This window comes from Choloepus didactylus, chromosome 4 (assembly GCF_015220235.1).
Source record: "Choloepus didactylus isolate mChoDid1 chromosome 4, mChoDid1.pri, whole genome shotgun sequence".
NCBI lineage: Eukaryota > Metazoa > Chordata > Mammalia > Pilosa > Megalonychidae > Choloepus > Choloepus didactylus.
The window spans coordinates 161,222,585-161,246,104 of NC_051310.1; the positions used below are offsets into that span (position 1 = coordinate 161,222,585).

Here is a 23,520-nt window from a genome sequence, read left to right on the forward strand (position 1 = left end):
GAGCCTAATAACATGTTTGCCAGCTCAAACCTCTTTGTGCTAGATGAGGGAATTAAAAAAAAAAATCAATTTTGGTTACTTTCTGCTGGGAAATGAGTCTTAGAAAATGTAGCAACTCAAATTCCCACATGGTTTCAGTCAGACCACCTCTAAAATGTACCTTCCCCAAAAAGATTTAAAGAAGAAATAGCGCTTATATTAAGAGCAATTAAAAACAAAGTTTTATCCTAAGAATAGCGCCTATATTAAGAGCAATTAAAAACAAAGTTTTATCGGAAGTGTTTTTCTCTGTCATGCTCTGATCTTTCAAGGGCACGTTGCAGTGTTATTACTCTGGGAAAGAATAGTTATAAGACTTGTTTTTAGACACAGTTTGGTGCCTCTTAAGTCACTTGGCTTCAATGGTCTTCTCCTTATATTTCCATCCACACAATTTGCCCATCTCTCTCTCTGCTTCTCTGCTCCCTTGGGACATTATTTTTCTAGCAAAATTAAAGAGAGACAGAGATATAGATAGAGATAGAGATAGAGAGAGAGAGAGAGAGAGAAAGAGAGAGAGAGAGGCATCTTGATGGGATTTAATATGCCAAAAAGAAGTGAGAAAAGCATCATTGCTTAGAAAGTATAGAGAGGACATGACATTTTGGAAGTTTTGTAACAGAATTTCTTTAAAGGTTTGATTTTCTATTTGAAATATATTTAATCCTTGATGCCAAGGCAACCACTCCACTTTAAGCATTAGAATAGAAATTGGAAATCTTTCCTTCCTTATCTTTTCTCTATTTAAAAGAGCCTTTTTGACTACAGTCAGAGAGTAGCTTTGAGAAGAGGCTGTGAAACAAGTCCTTCCAAGTTGACCTTTGTAGTGAAGCAGTGATCCGATGCCACTGGGTGAGAGTAAAATGGTCTATGTTTTGTGCTTTTAAAATGGGTTATAAACGACATGAGTTTGGCATTATTAAATTACCTTTTCTTTTTTAACAAACACCATCTGTTTTGGCTTGGCAAGTTTCCCACAGGAAAAAGGAAAAAAAAAATAATGACATCCTGAAATAGAAAAAGAGAGTATAAGTTTTTCCTTCAAAGTTGACCCTGGTAATTTACTGAGACTAGGGTAGGTTTGTTCAGAGACAGCTTGTGAGTTTGCAGAACAATTTAGCTATTTAGTGCAAAAGTCTGTACAGATTTTTAAATTATTTGAAAAGCCAGTTCATGTCCATTATTTTTTCTCATAAAACAAGTAATCAATGATTTTAACATTCGGTCCTCCCATTTCAGAAATAAAAAAATATAGACTCAGAGGTGTTGCAACGCTTTTTCTTTAAGTTGACATAGTGAGAAAATGATAGAGCTGAGTCTCAAATTCAAATTTTCTGACGACCAATTCCATATCGTTTTCTTTCTACTGCAGTCCCCAGGCAAGTGAGAATGATATGAGCTTCCCTGGGCACCATAAATCTATGACTTGGAGTGAAGAGTTGGATTAGACGCATCATCTGCTCCCTACACATGGGCTGTGCGGCACTTTTTGCACTTCATTTAGGTACAGGTAGGAATGGCAATGGGGTAATAGCTGAGTAGGCAGCCCCCAAAGAGAAATTTGCAGAGTCTACTTGATGGAAATGTCCAACCATTTTGGAATGTTTTGAGCAGTAGCCTGGATAATGGTAGGCGTGAGGGAGTCAGCAAATATAAAATCCACCTCTGCTCGAGATTTTGATGAGGTGACTTCTTTCAGCATCATCAATTATTGGGAACGATCAGACTTCAATTCTGAAAGAAATGAGGCTGAAACTAAGTGAAATTAGGAAAAGGCAAAAGGACAGTTCAAATGAAATGAATAATCAGTGGTGTTATAATCTTGGTGATTACTTGCCAGTGTTTTCTTTTCTAACTTTGTAAACATAGTATAAAGCATTTGTCAATGGCTCTGCCTGAGGTGCTTATGAAAACCGAGTTATCTCTGGCCATAATTCAGTTGTGCTGACCTGGAGAGTTTCTGTCTCCAGGTCTAAAAGGATCTGATGGAGGCACCGGGAGGGCCAGCTTCAGGCCAGTGGTTCTCTTCCTATCTGGGATGAATATTGGAGCTCTGCTTTGCCTTGGGATAGGACTAGACAATTCAAAGATCCATTGCCACCCAAACTGACATTGTGCTGATTCCTAGTAAACACTCCCTGAATTAAGGCTATGACTGTATCTGAAGTTAATTTTTCCACTTGCTTTTCTGAGCGCTATTCCTGGCCAAACTCAAACATGATGAAGACTGAAGGTGCTAGGCAACCAGGTTAAGGTTTTGTCGGAATCAGCTGAACATCTTCAGTTAGCTATGGTTCTAATTCCCTAGATAATCCATAAAGAAATCTTTCTTTAAGCCTTTTGTTCCTCTTTTTAAATTCCATAATGAGCAACACTGAGCCCTGTAAAAGTACCTGAAACATCTCAGCAGGAAATAAAATGGTTTACATGGGCATAATCTCAGTTTCAAGGACAAAAGTGTATTAATTAATAGGAATGCATTTCAAAGTTCACTTCCAAACCTTGCCATTTCATTACTGTCTTGGCCAAAGTACAAAACGATTATGGTCTTTAATATTTAACTCCAGTGGAGCTGCCATAAAGTGTTATTGATATTCTCATTAAGAAAAAGAAAGTGGATTACACTGAATATTTTTCAGTCTTCCCCTTTGAAAGACAAAGGGCTATTCTTTCTTCTTTTCTGCTGTGTGTCCTCTGGTTCTCTCTCTCTCTCTCTCTCTCCCTTTCTCCTTCCTTTTTACCTCTTCACTCAATTCTCTCAACCCTCCCCCAACCTCCCTCCCTCTGCTCCTCTCTTTCTCCTTTCCATCTTTGTGATAGTCACTGTGCTGAGTTCTTTGATAGATGCTGGTGTAGATATCAAGGAAACAAAGATTCTGGTACACTGATTTATTTGCTCAGAGGCTTAGGATCTAGAAAAGAGGATGCAATGGTTATCAACAATTACAATAAGAAACCGGAACATGATGTCACAAAATTAAAGCATAGATAGATGCAATAACTACTCAGAAGAGAGAACAATCCCCTTGAGCTTTGCTTTGGGGTATGAAAAGATCAGTAAAATTTCATGGATATACATTCTCTGAGCAGAGTCTTAAAATAGGGGTATGATTTAGCCAACTGGTCATGTCAGGCCAAAGGAGCCACGTGAGCAAAGGCTCAAAAGTGGGAAATAATATTTAATAGTTGAGTGATTGAGTTTGTTGAATTGCATGTTAAATAAATGTGAAGAGTAGAAAATGAAGAATCAGAGCCCGGACGGTTTCAAATGGAGAGTCTGAATCATTTAAAGTCTATTTATTAGGTAAGAGAAACATGAATTTTATTTGAAGAGAGCAATTTTGTCTGCCTCATGAAGACTAGCATGGTAATGATGTGTAAGATGGCTTAAAGGTGGCCATTGTATTAACTCTTGATGGGTTGACTGGGTATTCTTTTCTACAAAATGACTGTTACAAGTTGGGTTTCCTGGAAACTGGTTCAGAGATAAAGATGAGCATAACAGATTTATTAGGAAGTGTTCTTGGGATCAAAACATGTGGAAAGAGAGGAAATGAAGTGGAATTGGGCAGAGAAAGCAGCCTCAAAAGAGCCTTCAGCTGGTCTGAAGAGGAGCTTTAAAGCAGATATGGTTCTTCTGAATTGTTTCATATTGGGTCAAGGGGACTTTATACTCTAGTAGAGACCAGTCACTGGAGATGGGCTGCCCTGGAAGAGGGGCCTGGCCTCAGGCAAGGTAGCTGTCCATGGGAGGTAATTCCTGAAGAAACCTGAAAGCTGTGATGTCTGATAACCTTACTCCCTGTAGTTCGGAGATTCATTTCTTCAGTCCTCATGGGAAATCTTTTCATAATGATGAATTCAAACACTCCAGGGTTTTGAGTGTGGGTTCATTTTAGTTACCTGAAAGGAACAAATAGAAATGTCCTGATTCAAAAACTTATGAGCACTTTAGTTCCTTGATGAATCATGAACTCTTGGCCTGTTAAATAAAACAATTATTTCTGTCACCATTTTTTAACTTTGTAGAGAAAAGTCTTGGTTTAGTCAGGCTGTCCTGAAATATACATTGCAATTTATTATGAATCCCCTAAATTCTGAGGCTGGTACCCATTTGTAAAGTTGCTAACCACTGTTGCCAATGAATGTAAAGTTTTGTTTTAAAATGCTGTTATATATTTAAGCTTGTTGAATGAATCAGCAGAGATAGCAAAGAGCATCCCAGGATTGAAATTATTTGAAGACACAAATGAAAGGAAGGTATGATTCCTGAATTCTAGAGTTTACAACATTCTTATTTACTCAAAGTTTGAATCAATTCAGAAATAACCACAAAGCAATGTACAATCAGTGCCAAATAATTCTGAATAACAAAAGAATAAGGAACCACAGAAAGGACAAATGATCACAGTGAGAATACTTTATGGAGAAAAAAATATGGCCTCAAAATTCTTTAACTCTTCTTGCAAAGAGAGTTTGGGTCTGTGTGTCTTCCCCTTGAACCTGGGAAGGCTTTGTAACTGTTTTGACCTAGAAACCATGGCTAATGTGACACTATGTGACCTCTGAGTCTATGTCAAAGGTCTCACAGCATCTTCCTGTTTCTCTTGGAACACCATGTCCTAGTTTGCTAATGCTGCCGGAATGCAAAACACCAGAGATAGATTGGCTTTTATAAAGGGGGTTTATTTGGTTACACAGTTACAGTCCTAAGGCCATAAAGTGTCCACAGTAACACATCAACAATCGGGTAGCTTCACTAGAGGATGGCCAGCGGTGTCCGGAAAACCTCTGTTAGCTGGGAGGGCACGTTGCTGGCTTCTGCTCCAAAGTTCTGGTTTCAAAATGGCTTTCTCCCAGGATGTTCCTCTCGAGGCTGCAGTTCCTCAAAAATGTCACTCTTAGCTGCGCTTGGGGTATTTGTCCTCTCTTAGCTTCTCTGGTGCAAGAGTCTGCTTCCAATGGCCATCTTCAAAATGTCGCTCATCTGCAGCTCCTGTGCTTTCTTCAAAGTGTCCCTCTTGGCTGTAGCTCCTCTTCAAAATGCCACTCTCAGCTGCACTGAGTTCCCTCTGCCCATGAGCTCATTTATATGGCTCCACTGATCAAGGCCCACCCTGAATGGGTGGGGCCACACCTCCATGGAAATCATCTCATCAGAGTTATCACCTACAGTTGGGTAGGGTGCATTTCCATGGAATCACTCAAAGAATTACAACCTAATTAACACCGATAGGTCTGCCCACACAAGATTACATCAAAGATAATGGCATTTGGGGGGACATCATACATTAAACTGGCACACACCAGTTCCCCAGAGGTTTGCTTTTAGGAGGCTCCCTATCACAACATATCCACCATACTGTGAAGGAACCCAAGCCACATGGAGAGACTATGATCTGTGGTCAACCTTCTTAATTGAGCCAGACTTAAATGTGAAGAAGCCATCTTGGAAGTGGCTCATCCAGACCAATCATTGCAACCCACAATCCTTAGTCTTTCCAGCTGAGTGGTCACGTAATTGTGAAGCAGAAAAGAGCCATCTCTGTTGTGTCCTTTCCAGATATCTGATTTTGTAGGCATGATTACATAGTTATTTTATGATGCTAAGTAAGGAGTGATTTATTAAATAGTAAAGATAAAGAGAACAAAAGGCTTTTTCAACAATTGTATTTTTTTTAAATTGTCTATTCTCATTATATTCTCCAATACCATTTTAAGTTGTTTTGACTATTCTGGAATTACCATATATTTTTACTTTCTGAAATTTCAGAGGAGAAAGTGATTGCAATGGGTGTGGGGCACAATTTCATATTAGCAGACAATAGAAATGCCAGTTATTATAATTAATTGTAAATGCAATGACATATTTTGAGAGCTTTTTATTTATCAGGTATTGCGCTAACTGCTTTATATGCATCATTATTTACTAAGCATCACCTTAATCTTCTTATCATGGATATGAGATTTAAAGTCTATATAAGTAATTGGTCTGAGGATTCACTCTTCTCATTCAAAGAGAGAGCTGGACTGTGAATCTAGGTTGGGTTGACACCAAAATTCATAGTCTTAACTGCTATATAAGGGCTTTTATTCTTGAGATGAAGTAGAAAAATATATGAGGAAAATATTGTGAACTTGTTTCAGGTATAGTAGTTTTCTTGCCTATTTGGAAAAAAGGAGTGTGCTGTAATATTTTATTTTTTTAATATATTAATGCAAATTTTGGTGCATGAGATTTTTGAGTTGGCCAAATTTAGAGTAAGAGAGTGATTTTGAATTCCACTGTATGCTGCACATATTCCAGAAGACTATCTGAAAAGAAATCAACCAAGCAGTGGCTCTTTAAAATAAAGATTTCTCATAAAGTAAAATGAATTATTGTCCTTGCCCACTGCCCTAAATCTATAATATGACAGTAACCAGAAAGCTGAAAAAAATCATTTCAGGTAGGTCCTGTTTTGTGGCTCTAGCCCCACAGATTGATTTTATATGCAAGTTTAGCACTCGGCAGCTGCCAAAAGTCATCAGTGAAATAGCCCATTCAGAGGAAAACAAAATTTGAAAAGAGGACAGGAGGCAAGGACATGCTGTAAAAGGCAAAGGACAGATATGAAAATCTGCTGGCCATGCTCTCGTTCTGAACATTTACAACGCCTAAGAAAAGAAGAGGAAAAGCTAATGTCAGATTTGAAGCACAAAAGAGAGATCAGCTGCTCATTAAATCTTCTGTATTTCCATCAGAACCGGGACTAAAAAGAGCTGGATGAAATTATAGCAGGAAGCATTTTTGTTTAATGCAGGAAATCCCATTTAGTATGGGTGTTGAGACTCTGGAACCTAAATACATATAAGAAGTGATGTGACCCCATGAAATTTTGAACACAGCCCTCTTTTAGAGTTGGTTGGGTCTGTGGGAGGGCAGAAGTAGAGGTGATGATTGAGATGATTACTGGGGAGAATTTTAGCATGTTCATCTTGCATTAACATGGTATAAAGTTATGCTATTTAGATGTTCAAGAGTTATGATGTCCAAGCATGTTGAGAGAGTGATGTCTTCTTAACTTGGAATCTAATGGGGCTTTTACAACTTGAATCATTAAATGTAGCATTCCTGTGTGGCTTTATGTCTCCTAACTAACATGACTTCTCAAGATAACTCTGCATGTAGCTCCAGAAAGGATCTTTTGGCCCTGTGGAACCTACCACGAGATAAATATAGATGTGAGAGACAAGATTTCAAAAGTAATAGAATAGTGAATATATAATTATTTATATTTTTATTTCCATAGTCCAGAAGGAGTTTCCTCCAATATTACTGGCTTTCTTTAACAAACCATCAGCAATAGCTTTAAAGGAGAGAAAATCCAATGCAACTGAAGTGTGGAAAAAAAGAGGACTTGTCAGTATGGGACTGAACAGAGTACCCATGCAGCGGCCAGGGCAGTGTGATACTGGCCCAGGGACCGCTCTCTGTGACGAGTCTGATGTTTCACAATGTGGTATCCTGGTAATACAACTAAGGGGTATTAGTAAAGGGACTGTGGAGCCTCTGATGTGGCTTGGATCCCACCGAGCTCTGCAGGCTTCCAGCAGACCTGATGAAGCATGCTGCCTGCATGCAGGTTAAGATGTGCTTAAAAACATAAGTTTTGTGAGTTTTAGCTTGGCTATGTAGCAAGATGGAGTGGAGAATACAGATATCCTTTCAGTGACTTCTCCCTTGGAACTATCCTGCAGTACTACAGTATATCTATCTGCTTGTGCTAATCAGTCCAAAATTAGCTTGGAAGGTCAGTAAAGTGCCCAAATATTGCATTCAATACAACACATTTATGGAATAATTAGAGTGCTTTCCACACAAGGTGAGCAATATGGATTTTTGTGGGGTAAATAATGAGTGAACTAACTTTAAACAACAGCTAATACTTGCAGGAAAATGGGAGGGGGATTATAATAAAGGAATATTATATTCCCAGCAGGAATATTGAACTAAACACATTTCTTCTTTATTGTGATTGTAGATCAAGGCTGGAGAAAATCTGATCACAAAGCAATAGATTCTAAGGCTGAATATAACAAATAAATGTTTTTATGAATATTAGAAATGACCTTTTTAAACATTTGAGCACAGTTGGAAGTGATTTCCTCCAGAGATTTCTTCATTTTAGTTTAGCAATAAGTAAAACAAATATGTGTATACCCAACTCTAACTGTGAAGTGATAAACTACATGATTTAGAGGCCTCTCATCAGTGACATTTATTTCTTGTCTTTGTTAACGTTGTAAATAATTGGGACGTTAATTTCCACACCTCTGCATTAAAGCTATTTCAATTTAATATAATCTATTATTAGTATAGCTTAGCTATTTTTAGCATTTAAGAAAGCCATACTGTAATACTTGACAGGGAAAACATTTTTAACGCCCCTATAGATTTCCTTTGGAAAGGCTTACTTTATAGAGAATTCACTTCAAGAAGTCACTTCAATCACCCCTTGTTTGTCATCACTACTTTAGAACCAGTGCTTAATAACATTTCCTTAAAAATTTAAAGACTTCATGATTTATCTTTGTAATCTTTTGTTGTGTGTTAAAGCCCTTTTAGGCAAGACACTTTGTCAGAAAAACTTTGCCTGCAGTTTCAGCCCTTTTGTTTTGTATCCTTAGAAGTAGAGAAAATCTTTTCACTGCTATTTACATAAACCCCTTCTATGCCTAAACACAAAAGACAATTTGGATGTTGAAGCTCAGTTTTGACTTTGTGTCATAAAAGTATTTTTCTAGCCATATATGCCCCTGCTTTTCATATGTTTATTTTCTTGCTTTAATTATGAGACTCAAAATGCACACCATTTAGAAGACCAACTGATATCAAAGATATGTTTAGAAAATACATTTTATTTTATGTATTCATGTGTGCATCCACATATACATCCTTAGGTAAAAAAAAACTACAACAGTCTCAGTCGAGAAGACAGCAATGTATTGACTAGGAGTATATTACAAAAATTCTGATATACCATGGGGTGAGGGTTTTCAGCTCATTCTTTTGGAATGTCTGCACACTGTAGCTGCATTGTCAACTTCTGCAGATCCTGTATGTCCCTTCTCTCCACTTGTCTCCATTTCTTATCTGCAATGTTCTCCCCATTTTCTTTTTGCCTACACAAATCCCACCCAGACCTCAAATCCTCCTCGAATTCTTCTCTAATTAGCATAACCTCTATTAATTTCCCCTCCCCTGAAATTCTTTGTCACAAACCAGTAAGTCCTTGAATATGCAAAGTGTTATCTTACTCTCAAGTTATTTCATGTCAATCTCCAAGTAAACTCTTAAAACTCCTTGAGTGTTGAGACCATATCTTAAACTTCTTTTGTATGTTCACAACTAGCATAATGCTACACATAGTGTAATAGGTGCTTATGAACATTTGTTGATTGAGTCACGTGATCAATTACTGCCCGGAGTCCCACAGCTAATCTTGCAGTCAACTACTGTGAGCTGGAGAGCCCTAGGTTCACTTAGAGGGAGACTTAGAAACTTCTTGAGAGTTCAAGTTATAGGTTTCTTAAAGACCAAGCGGAAGTGAGGATTTGGAGAATAGAGTCTATCAACATCAGTTTGAAGCATTGTGCTTTTCACAGATGTCTTTGCCATCTCCTCAGGCTTTCTTACTTAAATACCCACTGCAAAATGTAGCAGCTCAACATTTCTAACCAGCTTTATGAAATGACCTTAAAAATTCCATCATTTTATGAGCATCTATGATCTTTGAGGACTATTATTCTCTTTACTACAATAATACTGTTAACTCCAAGCTCTTCTTTTGTACCTTATGTTGGAAGATTCAGAAGAACCATGCTGACTAGTTAAAAATCCTGGCACCAGTGGAGCTCATGTGAAATAATGTGTTTCATTCAATTTTCCTATTGCAAATAATTTGCATGTGAAAGAAGCATAAAGGCTGAATAAAGGCTGTCCCATTCAGCTACACAAACAATAAATTAGAAATTTCTGACACTACATGTTTTGGTGATTGAGTATGAGCTTCAGAAGGGCAGGGCTCTCAGGTCTTATACTGTGCTAAATCTAGTGCTTAAACAATGCCAGACAAAACACAAATGTTTGTTTCATAAATATGTTTATTTTAAGTTTTCTGAGATTTCAATTAGAATCCAACTTTGTGATTATGTTAGGCAGAGTCAGAGCCAATGAATTGAGGTCGGTAACAATCGCTCATTGCCTCCTGCTGCAAAATGATCTGGGCAAAATTTTACTTAATAAACTGACAATCTGGGTGATATCTTTGAACAACTAACACTTTAAAAATATTATTTTTGAAATTATTTTGAATTTTATGCAAGCCTAACTTTACTTTTTTCTATTAAAAATTAAAATTATTTTGGCATTATCTGCAGTATAGATAATTTTGCTTTCTTTTTTGTTAACACCTTTACTGTAGACTGCTGCCACACAGTCCGATCAAGACAAACATACTCCAAATACAGTATAGTAATGAAACTACAGGCACTTAGCAAATGTCCTTATTTTTCTTGGTAGAATGTGGTAGAACTTAGTAGCTGACTTTGAACCTGTTACTCTTCAGAATTAAAGGCCTTGTTTTGAAAGGGCAACATATTTCTCCTCTTCTACAAACTCTTATTTGAATATGAAATTCATTTCCCACAGGAGGATAATTGCACAGTGTCAGTGGGGGGGTATCAACATTCCAGATATTTTCCATTATCCACTGTGTCCAGGTCACATCAAATTAAAAATGAACTCTAAATTTAAAGAGTGCACTTGGAGTTCTAATACATGTTTTCTAGAACTTCTCTTGCAACCAGATTTCTCTGCCTAAGCTCCTCTTATTTAGAAATTCTGGAGTTCCCAATGAGTAGTACGGAGACAGAATGGGTAATTACTGATTGGTAATGTAAGAATTATGTACCTATTGTGTGCTGGGCATTATACAAAGCACCTGGCATCTATGATCACATTGAATCTTTACAACAGCCCTGAGTGATAGGTACTATTTTCCCCATTTTTAACTGTGTAAACCGAGGCTTAGAAGGGGGAAGTAACTTGCACTGGGTCATAGAATTAGTGTGACGATTGAGAACAAATCTGTGTGCTCTGCCCTTCACAGCGATATCGTATTGACTCGCTCAGCTTTGGGCAGTTATTTTACACATCACCAGCAGGGGGGATACAAAATGAATATGTTGCTCCCTTTGCTTAATCGGAGAAGGGACTTTGATAAACAATATTGCTAAAACGGAAGAGGCATTTAATACTTTTATATATATTTTAAAAAGTTATGCTATTTTCAATGAAAAGTGATTTGAATAGAAGCATAAATTTCAGAGATTGTAGACCTTAAGAGAACATTATAGTCACCTCTTCAGTCATCCAGATGGCAGACATTTTGAGTGCTTACTAGTTGCCGCCAATGAAGCTAGGCACTGAGCATGTAAAGGGTATGCTCAAACAGAGGTTTCCCCAGTGAGAATTAGACACAGAAATCATATAAAGCAACACATCAGAGACATGTATAGAGGGATTGATGGAAATGCATTAATGCATTCATTGCAATTTTTCACAAAACTGTGGAGCTATGTATTGCTATGAAGGGACAACTCATTGGATATGGCATGTAATGTCACTGAACTTATCATTGATGTCTTGCAATGTAATATCAATAAATGGTTATTGTATGTATTTGTATGATTCCAGGTATTATACCAACCTGTATAAGCCAGTATGCTTGCTAAATTCCCTTATTCTAATAATTTGACTTTGCATTCTTCTGAATTTTAAAGTACTCACTCATGTTGTCTAAAAATAATGACAGTAATATCTTACCTTCCAATTTTTATAACTTTTATTCTTTTTCTTGTACTTTCTAAGTGACTAGGGCATCCAGCACAATGCTCAATAAAAAGGTAAGAGCAGATAGAGCATTCAGTGTTGCACACTGTTAACTACGATGTTTGCTATGGAATATTTGTAGATACCACATACCATTCCAAAAAAGTCCCCTCCTGGTCCTCCATGCTGGGGATTAACCATTAACCATTTTTAATTTTTATCCATTTGTTTTCCTGTCTATTACATTCATCCTATTTCTGTTCTCCATTTTATTAATGTGGTGAATGACTGATGAAGAGTAAATTTTACACACCTGGAACAAACAGAACTTGTTTGTGGTTTACATTCCTGTGTATTTTCTTAAATTCAATTTGCTATATGTAACTTAGAATTTTTATCTATGTTTATGATAGGGTTTTCTTATAAATTTCCTGGAGAATACTTTCAGTATTAAGAGTATTTTGACTTCATAGAAAGTGTTGTGAAGGGTTTCTACTTTTTCTGAAATAGTTTGTGTAAGCTTGGATTTATTTCTTCCTTAAATAGTTGCAAGAATTCTCTACTGAGGCTCTCAGAATGTGGATATTGTGTGTGTGTATATGTATGTCTATATAGGATTTAAATTACAAATTAATTATTTCATTGTATATATGATTATTTATTGGCAAAAGTTGTATAGAATAAGTAATTGGTTTTTCAATATCTGTAAAACCTGTAGTGACATCCCTTATTAATTCCCAATGTAGGTAATATATGCTCTTTTCTCTTTTTTTCTTGTTTAATCTCTATAGGTTTTTCAATTTTATTAGTATTTCTTTAAACTTTTTATTTTGAAATAATTTCAAACTTGCAGCAGTTACAAAAATAGTATAAACCCTATACAGAGAACTCCCATATACCCTCCACACAGACACCCAGATCCAACAACATTAAACACTTTGCCACATTTGCCTTACCACTCTGTTGCCCTCAGAAATCATGGCCCTAAATAGTCAGGCCTGCCTGATACTGCATCAAACAGAAGAACAAGACTCTTTGCTTTGTTGAGAAGCTGAGTTTATTGAAGATGCATCAACAAGGAACTGGAGGAAAAAAAAAAAAAAAAAAACTTTCCAAGACCAGTTCAGAGTGAGAAGAGTGGGTCTGGGCTTTTATAACCCCAAACAGACAAAGGAATGGCTAGGATCCAGAAGAAAGTAGAAGGGGAAAAAATAGAAGAGAAAAAGCTGTTTGGTAATTCTCATGTTATCTTGAAGTCCTCTCCTCATTCAGGCTTGTTTTTCAGGAAGACACTGGTTATCAGACTATATGGTGATATCCCTTGCCTTCTCCTGCAGGCAATGATGGGAAAGTTCCTGGGAACAGAGAATAAGTTTTGTTGTTGTTGAGATTAGAGCAGCAGCAAGTTATTTTAACAAGGGCTTTTTATGCTTAGAATAACTCAAGGTTGCTTGAAGTGATCTTAATAAACTTTTTTTTTGTTTGTTTTTTACTACTGAAGACTATACCAAGCATTTTCCAGGTAAAGAATTATATTGAGTATTTTTCTACATATCCAGCTATCAATTCTATCCATCTACCTATCTTTCTATTTATTTATATATTTTATAAACATTTGAGATTAGGTTGTATATATCATGCTCTTTGAGCACTTAATACTTTCATGTACATTTCCTAAAAACAAGTATTCACTTACATAACCACCTTACTTACAGTTATCAAGTTCAAGAAATTTAAAATTGAAATAAAGCTTACAGTCTATACTACAATCTTTTCGTATGTCCCAGTAATATTCTTCTGGGTATTTCCCCTCCATTAGATCCAGTTTGGGATCAAGTATCACCTTTAGTTGTCATCTTTTTAATCTATCACTTTTAAAAAAATATGGAAACATTTATACAACATGAACTTTCCCATCTCAACCACACCCAAGCATATAATTTAGTGGGATTAATCATATTTATAATGTTGTGTTACCCTCACATTACCAGAACTTTCCCATCACCCCAAATAGAAAACCTGCACCCATTCATTACACAATAATTTCCCCTTGTCATTCCTCCTGTATCCTGATAACCTGTTCTCTACTTTGTCTCCATGAATTTGCATGTTCTAGTCATTTCATCTAAGTGGATTTGTACATCTGTCCCTTTGTCTCTCACTTATTTCACTCAACATGATGTCTTCAAGTTTCATCCATGTAGTAGCAGGCATCAGAGCTTCATGCCTTTTTAGGGCTGAATAATATTCCATTGTTTATATGCCAAATTTTGCTTACTCATTCATCTGCTCATGAGGATTTGGGTTGCTTCCTTGTTTTGGTTATTATAATAATGCTGCTATGGATATTGGTGTACAAATAGCTGTCCAATTCCCTACTCTCACTTCTTTGGATATATGCTGAGATATGGGATTGCTGGGTCATATGATTTTCTATGTTTAACTTTTTGAGGAATCATTAAAATCTATCCTACAACAGCTGCACCATTTTACATCCCCATCAAAAAAGTACTAAGGTTCCTATTTCTTTGCATTCTTGTCAGCACTTGTTACCTTCCATTTTTAAAATAATAGCCATTCTAGTGGGTGTGAGATGGTATCTCATTGTGGTTTTGATTTGCATTTCCCTAATGACTTTTCATTTTGAACATCTTTTCATGAATTTATTGGCCATTTGTATATCTTCCGTGGAGAAATGCCTATTCAAGTCTTTTGCCCATTTTCATAATGCCTTTTTTGAATCACTTCTCATTTCTTTCTGTGAATATTTTCCTAATATTTTCTTTGTGGTAACCATGGGGCTTAAATTTAACATCCTATTTTGTATAACATTCTCATTCACTTTGGTATCAACTTAACCTTGATAGCATATAGAAACACTGTTCTTATATTTCTCTGTCCCCCCACCATTTTGCAGTTTTTGTGACAAATTCCATGTTTGTACTTTATGAGTCCAAAACCATTGAGTTACCATTGCTTTTTATGCATTTGCATTTTGGATCCTTTAGGAAGTAAAAAATAGAGTTACGAACAAAAATATAATCAATATGACTATTTGTCTAGCTTACATTTCAACCTTAAGAGCTCCCTTTAGCCTTTTTTTTTTTTTTTTTTTTTTTTTTTTTTGTAGTTCTGGTCTAGTGGTGATGAATTCCCTTAGCTTTTGTGTATCTGGCAATGTCTAAATCTCTTCTACAGTTTTGAAAGACAGTTTTGCCAGGTTTAGAATTCTTGGTTGGCTTTTTTTTTTTTTTTTCCTTTCAACATTTTAAATATCTTATCCCACTGCTTTCTTTCCTCCATGGCCTCCTGTGAGAAATCAGCATCTAGTCTTGTTTATATCACTTGTACGTCATGTTACTTCTCTTTTGTGACTTTCAGAATTATCTCTTTATCTTCAACTTGAAAGTTTGACTAGCATATGCCATCAAGAGAGTTTATCTATCTTATTTGGAGTTCACTGAGATTCTTGGATGTGTATATTTATGTATGTTCTTCATCAAATTTGGGAAGTTTTCAGCTGTGATATCTTCAAATATTCTTTCTGACCCCCTCTCTCTTTTGTCTCCTTCTGGAACTCACTCAATGCATACATTGGTATGCTTGATGGTATCCCATAGGTCTCTCAAGGCTTTGTTCAGTTTTCTTCATTCTCTTTTTCTTTCTGCTCTGCAGACTGAATAATTTCAACTATGCTATCTTGAAGTATACTGATTCCTTCTTCTGCCAACCCCAATCAGCTTTTGTATCCCTCTACGGAAATTTTTATTTCCTAGGCTTGCACACATGGCCCTAAGAATTCTTTCATTTACAGGGATACAAATGCCCATTCTACCCTAGGAAATAGTGTTTCCTCATGGTTTCAGACAATGTACTTTATGTTTGACAGTCAGCAAACCTTTCCCCCAGGCAGCTGCAATTTGACTGTGTTCTTGCAGCTTTCTGTAGGAGAGCTCTGTGAACTGCCATCTACATGAAGGGCAAATTCTGGGAGGATGAGCCTGTTCCAATATCTGTGACACATGTCTTGGTTCAGTACTTCAGGCCACCAGTAGAGAGATTGGTACACACATACATGCTCCCAGTATGTGTAGGAGGGTTACTCTAGTCTGTTGGGACCACGACTGGGTGCCTCTAATGGGAATGAGAGCTGGCTCCATGCTAAACCAGTGAGGGAATGGGGAGGGGACAGCCAGGGCACCCCACGATCTTACTTTTTTTAGGCTGCTTTTTTATGATTTGGCGCTTGCCCTGTTATTGCAACCTCTTAATCATTTTCTGGAGCTTTGAGAATGATGGCTCTGACAGATCCTTTTTGTTGCTTAAAGTTTTTATGCAGGGATGGAGCACCCTGGAGTGACTTACTTCACCATCTTGATGACCAGAAACTACAATTTTTTCAGACTGTTCAAGTGAACAGCTATTAAATTTGTTGATTCCCTCTTAAATATATATTTTATATTTCTTTGGTTTCTGTTCTTATTTTTAGAATTCTGTCATTTTATTTATATGAGATTTATTTGATGTTTTTGTTTTAGCTATTGAAATGGGTGCTTAGATCAATAATTTTATGACTTCATTCCTAATCAATGCATTTAAAGCTAGTATTTCCTTTTAAGCGCTGCTTTAGCTACATCCTTTAGAGTTTTGATATGATATATTTTCATTTAATTCAATTTAAAATATCTCTTAATTTCCATTAATATAACTTCTTTGGCTCATGTGTTATTTAGAAGCATATTGTTCAATTCCCAAACAACTAGGATTTTCTATTTAATTTTTTGTTACTGATTCCTAACTTAATTCTTCTGAAGACAAAAATACACTCTGTGATTGTACATTTTTGCGATTTGCTGAGACTTTATTGGTGATACAGTATATGATCCACTTTGGTTAATTTTATGTGTCAACTTGGCTAGATTATGGTGTCCATTTTTTTCATAAGCAAGCAAGCACTGGCTTGATTGTTATTACGAGGGTATTTCACAGATAGATTAGCATCAATCATTATTTGCATGTATCTATGGCTGATTGCATCTGTAATCCACAAAGGAGATTGCTCTCAAGAATGAAGGGAGTCTCCTCATCCACTCCATTGCTGGTCTTAAAAAACAGAACTGAGAATTTCAGAAGTCAGAAAGAAGAACTGCTGCCTCTACTTCAGCCAACCTGCTTCTCTTAAGGAATTCAACTTCAAATTTTCAACTGTGGCCTGCCTTAAGGAATTCAGATGTGCCAATCCCCATGGTTGATGAACTTATAAACAATCTATTCATATCTATCTTCATCTATCTATCTATCTATCTATCTATCTATCTATCTATCATCTCCTATTAGTTCTGTTTCTTTGGAGGACATTTATTAATACAGAGGTGAATTATAAGATACTCAAATTTTCAAATAATGTTATTGCTTCTGCAACTATTACAGAGGTATACATTTTATTGCTATTTTCAGAAATTTTAACAGGTACTTTCCACTTTTTCTGTATTCAGTTATTTCAGTTACACAATATAAATCAAATCCCAAAATATGAAACTTAAGTTTATAGACAACATGGACCAATATAGATGTAGTACCCATTACTATTACTTTTTTTTTAAAGCTGTTTTGGAGGATTTGATGAAATACAAGCCCAAAGATTTAAAAATAATGAAAAAACATGGTTATTACAAATAGTACTTGATTGATTCAACACTATTCAGTCTCTTATTAAACTAAGGTATGTGAAAGCAAAGACCTAAGCTGTGTGGCCTCTGTAAGGTACTGTGGGGAGCCGCTTTCCGGGTTAGGGCCTAGTGGACACGCCGCGACCTGCTCCAGAGTAGCCCCCGCCCATCGTTTGAGCCAAGATGGCGCCCGTATCCTGCTTCCGCATATGACGCATGAGGCAGCGGTTGCTGCTAGCCTATTGTACACGCTTGCGTACTGCCAGCACATTGGTTGTAACTATTGTATATAAGAAATTACCCGGGCTAGCCTCGGGGAGACAGCCCACAGGGAGCCGTGCCTGACGGCCGCATAGAGGTTGTTCTCCCACGGGGTATAGGGCCTCGTGTGGAATATGTAACAGAGAAAATTTTCTTCCTGGCTCCAGTAAAAGGCTTGCATTCACTGCCATTGCGTACCTCAAGTGTCAGTTTGTCTGCGTCTCTCCCTCTTTCCCTCTGTTCTCCTTGCCGGCCGAGGACAGGACGCGCGGGACCGAGCGAGAAGGCGCCGGACAAGTGGTGGCCCGTACGGGGATCGAACCCGCGACCTTGGCGTTATCAGCACCAAGCTCTAACCAACTGAGCTAACCGTACGGGGCACATACCTTTCGCCTCGCTCCTTTTTCACTGCAGCAGACTTCCCGCGCCTGATCAGCGCGAGAAGGTGAGTGTTTCTTTTACGTGAGAGTCAGGGCCCGTGGGTTCTCAGGCGGTCCCGGGGACTCGGAAGAGCTCTCCGAGTGGTTAAAGTACAGCGCCGACTGCAAGCATGGGGCAGTCTGGAAGTTCGCCTTTATTGGCTCCTTTAAAAACCCTCCTGAAGCAGAGGGGTATCTCAGTTAAGAAAAGCTCCCTACAGAGGTTTCTCGATGATGTTGAAACTTTTGCCCCTTGGTTTCCCTCCACCGGCAGCCTCAGTCTGCCCTCTTGGCTGAAGCTTGGTCACGATATAGACCGGGCGCGTCAGATGGGCGTTTGTCTGGATCCAATTCTAGTCCCTATATGGGAGACCGTCCGCGCGGTCCTTGAACTGGAGTCGACTACAGGCCTAAGTCCGTCCTCCGCCTTGCAAGAGGTACGGCACGCTCTCCAAGAAACCCAGTCGGTGTCATCTGCGGCCGGCTCTCATAAAGGCAAGCAGCCAGAGTTGAGTGGTGGTAGCTCGGACACCTCTGCCTCAGAATCGGGTAGTGATGACGGTGAGGGAGCGGAAGCGCCTCCATTAATTGCTTGGGAGGAGCCTCCCGCCCCACCCACGCGGCCTTCCACCCCGCCGGCTCCTGTCGCCGCGTCACAAAAAACGCCGCGGCTTCCGGTGGGCTGGTTGAGCGGCTCCGCCAAAGGCCCTTGCCGAGAGCTCCCACTAGTGCCCGAATCCGATAATCACGATGGTCCGCCTTTGCGGGACCCGGAGCCCCTTGCAGGCGGGCCGGGGGAGGGGCATCCACAGCCGTATCCCCCACCTGAATACTCAGGCCCCCTAGACCCCATACCATCAGAATGTGGAGGGAGGCATTTCTGGAAATGGGTCCCCTCTTTCACCTTTAGGCCTTTCGGTATACTAGGTGGGTACCAACCACTTAAGCCAGAACCATCCCCAGAAATGTACCCGGTTATTATTAACCACCAAGGCAACAACCAATATGAAGCATATGATTACAAACTTTTGAAAGAGCTAAGGCAGGCCATCCATCAGTACGGCCCCAATGCCCCTTATACCCTGAACATGGTTGAAAACCTCTCCGCCCTAAATCATACGCCCGCAGATATCGTTCAGTTAGCCCGTGCTTGTTTGCCACCAGGCCGATTTATAGATTGGAAAGCGTGGTTTGAAGAGTTAGCTGAGGAACAAGCGGCTAGGAACGCAGCGGGAAGACATGGCGCGTGGAATACAGACATGCTGTTGGGGAGGGGAGCCCATGCCCAAAATCAAACGCGGTTCCCTCAAGAGGTCTATGCCCAAATCTTCCGTTGTTTCGTGGGAGCTTGGAAAAAGCTGACAGGTGAGGGAGAGGCTCAAGCCTCGCTCAGTAATATTCATCAGGGCCCCACAGAACCTTTTGTGGACTTTGTAGCCAAAATGCAAACTGCAGCCGAGAGAATTTTCTCAGATCCAGGGGTGGCAGAGACTGTAGTTAAACAAATGATATTTGAACAGTGTAATAAAGAATGTAAAGTTATTTTAGCACAAAACAGAGGAAAACAGCTGACGGACTGGGTTCGGCTTTGCAGAGATGCTGGCAGCCCGTTAACTAATGCAGGTCTAGCTGCCATGCTAGCCAACTCCTTGCAAGTGTCTGCAAAGAAATCTAAAGAACTAGAAATGAAGCCCAGAGGATGTTATCATTGTGGCCAGCTGGGACATATTAAGAGGAACTGTCCCAATAAAGGTCAACCACCTGCCACTCCACAGTTTGGTAGACCATATGCAGCAACCAGGCTATGTGGCCGTTGCCACAAGGGACCTCATCGTGCAGAAGACTGTAGGTCAGCCTTCGATGCGCAAGGTGTGCGCCTTTCTGGCCGTCCTGAACAGGACCCAAAAAACGGGCAGGGGGGGTCCACCCTTTCGGTGGGCCCCCCTGCATGCCATCCGGCAACACGAAGCCCGCCCAAATTCGCGCATCCCCTGGGTCAGCGGGACTGGACCTCTGTGCCACCTCCAGACTCGTACTGACCCCCTCCATGGGTGTCCAGTTGGTAGGGACCTCCTTTAAAGGGCCCTTGCCAGCAAAGACTGTTGGGCTCATAATAGGGAGAGCATCCACAGCCCTAAAGGGACTAAGTGTCATACCAGGTGTTGTGGATTCAGATTCCACAGGTTACGTCCAGATTATGGTACAATCTCAGCAAGGTACGCTGGTCATTGCAAAAGGTGACAAGCTGGCACAGCTCTTGCTCCTACCCAGCTTGCATACACTCTTTCAGAGTAGACCCAGACAGAGAGGAGATAAGGGATTTGGGTCTTCAGGAGAAGTTTTTGAGGGCTTCCATATGTCTCTGGAGTCTCGACCCATGCTGACTATCAAGGTACAAGGCAGATCTTTCCTAGGCCTGCTAGATACCGGGGCCGATCGGTCAATTATAAGACAACAGGACTGGCCCTCTACCTGGCCGACGTGCAAGGCGGAAGATATCATCAGAGGAATAGGCCAGGTTTCGGCACCCATGCTGAGTGCCGCTGCCCTTCATTGGGCAGACGAAGAAGGACACCAAGGTAGTTTTCAGCCATATGTATTAGCCCTGCCTGTTTCCCTGTGGGGAAGAGACGTTCTTACCCAGATGGACGTTACCTTGACCAGTGGTTGCTCCCCAACCTCTAAGCGATTGTTAAAAGGAATGGGATATGTCCCTGGCAAAGGCTTAGGAGCCTCGTTACAGGGACGTGTAGAGCCCATACAAGCTACCTCCAACATTGTCAAGCAAGGCCTGGGTTTTTCCTGGGGGCCACTGAGGGAATGTTCCCACCCACACCCATAAAGCTAAAATGGAAGACCAAATCTCCGGTTTGGGTGCCTCAGTGGCCCTTATCACGGGAAAAGCTCTCCGCATTACACACTCTGGTGTCAGATCAGCTAAGAGAGGGCCACCTCATTCCCTCCACATCACCTTGGAACACCCCTATTTTTGTTATAAAGAAAAAATCAGGCAAGTGGAGGTTGCTGCACGATTTAAGAGCCATCAATAATTGCATGGAGCCTTTAGGGCCCGTTCAGATGGGGTTGCCCCTCCTTTCGGCCCTGCCAGAGCGTTGGCCTGTTATCATCTTAGATATCAAAGACTGTTTCTTTTCTATCCCACTTCACACAGAGGATACCCAAAAATTTGCTTTTACTGTGCCCTCTCTAAACCAAGAGGGGCCCTGTCACCGCTTTGAGTGGACAGTCCTGCCCCAGGGCATGACCAACAGCCCTACCATGTGTCAGTTGTATGTCGCTGCACAGTTGGCCGATACCCGGCAGCAATTCCCCAAAGTAAGGATCCTTCATTACATGGATGATATCTTGCTGACTCATGAAAGCCCAGATCTCCTTAACGCTGCACTATCACATTTGGTTCTTGCACTTAGAGAGGTCAATCTTGAAATAGCCCCAGAGAAGATCCAGATGACCGAGATTGTCACCTTCCTGGGAGCAAAACTTACGTCTACTCAAGTCTCCCCCCAAAAGGTGTCTCTCAGGTTAGATAAACTGAACACCCTCAATGACTTACAAAAACTCATGGGAGATATAAATTGGGTTCGCCCATATCTGAAGTTACCCAATGCCGAATTAAGACCCTTGTTTGACTTGCTTAAAGGGGATCCGGACTTAGCTTCGCCCCGGTCCTTCACCCCTGAAGCGAGACAAGCACTATGCCAAGTAGAACAGGCACTCAGTAGTGCCACGTTAAAAAGAATAAACCCTGATAAGCCTTTCGAAGCTTGCCTGCTGCCGACGGTGTCACAGCCCACGGCGGTGCTGTGGCAACAGGGGCCATTACTCTGGATCCACCCCGGAGTTTCTCCAAAAAAGATCTTAGAGCATTACCCTACCGCAGTTGCAGATCTGGCCCTGGAGGCCATCAAGAAGGCCATCCAACACCTTGGCCAACCACCAAAAAACCTTAGAGTACCCTACTCTCTCCCACAAATTGAGGTGCTTACCGGATGCATAGATCAATGGGCTGTTCTCCGATGCACCTTTTCGGGATGTATTAATAACCAATATCCCAAAGACCCCCTCTTACAGTTTGTCACCCAACATCCGGTAATCTTTCCCAAAGTGACTTCGTCTAGGCCACTAGCGAACGCCCTCACCGTGTACACGGATGGCTCCAGCTCCGGTACAGGGGCGTATTGTGTGGAAGGGGACACTCCCAAAACAGTGTTTTTTCAACCACAAAAACCGCAGTGGGTTGAATTGCAGGTTACTATTACTGTCCTGAGAGAGTTTCCTGGCCCCCTGAATATTGTCTCTGATTCCCTTTATGTCGTAAATTCTCTACAAATCCTAGAAACTGTGGGCATTATAAAATGCTCCTCCACTGTAAGCACATTCTTTCTCGAGCTGCAAAAGACGATTCATACTAGGCAACATCCCTTTTACACAACTCACATTAGGGCCCATTCAGGCCTACCTGGTCCCGTGGCCCAAGGAAATCACATAGTAGATGTGGCCACTCGACAGCCACACGTCTTCCCCGTGCTGACACCATATCAGCAAGCCCGAGAGTTCCACGCCAAATTTCATATCAATGCAGGTACCCTGGCTAAGCGGTTTAGTATACCGCGAGCGGCCGCTAGAGACATAGTCCGAGCTTGTGGAAATTGTGTTACTCAACAGCATATCCCATCTGTGGGAGTTAACCCTAGAGGTCTCGTCCCAGGAGACATTTGGCAAATGGATGTCACTCATCATTCAGAGTACGGAAAAATCAAATACCTGCATGTGTCAGTAGACACATGTTCTCAAATATTATTTGCCTCTGCTGAGACAGGAGAAAAAGTCCACCAAGTCATTGCACACTGCCTTGCCGCTTGGGCAGCGTGGGGCAAGCCAAAAATGTTAAAGACAGATAACGGACCTGCTTATACCAGTAAAACTTTCCAAAAATTTTGTGATAATATGGGAGTACAATTGAAGCATGGAATCCCTTACAACCCTCAAGGACAAGGTATCATTGAAAGAGCACACAGGTCTCTGAAAGACTTGCTCAAAAAACAGAAAGAGGGGATAGGTCACGGCCTATCCCCAAAGGCTCAACTGTCTGTAGCCTTATTCACGTATAATTTCTTAAATGAAAATTCACAGGGCATGACACCTGCCCTTCAGCACACCACCCCGAGTCCTCCACATAGAGGTCTAGTCCGATGGAAGGATGTCCTGTCAGGACAGTGGCAAGGCCCTGACCCCG

At 40.2% G+C, this 23,520-nt stretch overlaps 1 non-coding gene across 1 annotated transcript; it reads right to left on the bottom strand.

Moving 5' to 3' along the window:
• Positions 1-18,145: 18,145 nt before the first annotated feature.
• On the bottom strand, positions 18,146-18,224 carry TRNAI-GAU. The gene has a single exon. It is a non-coding gene; the product is annotated as a tRNA-Ile (tRNA).
• Between the last annotated feature and the right edge of the window lie 5,296 nt (positions 18,225-23,520).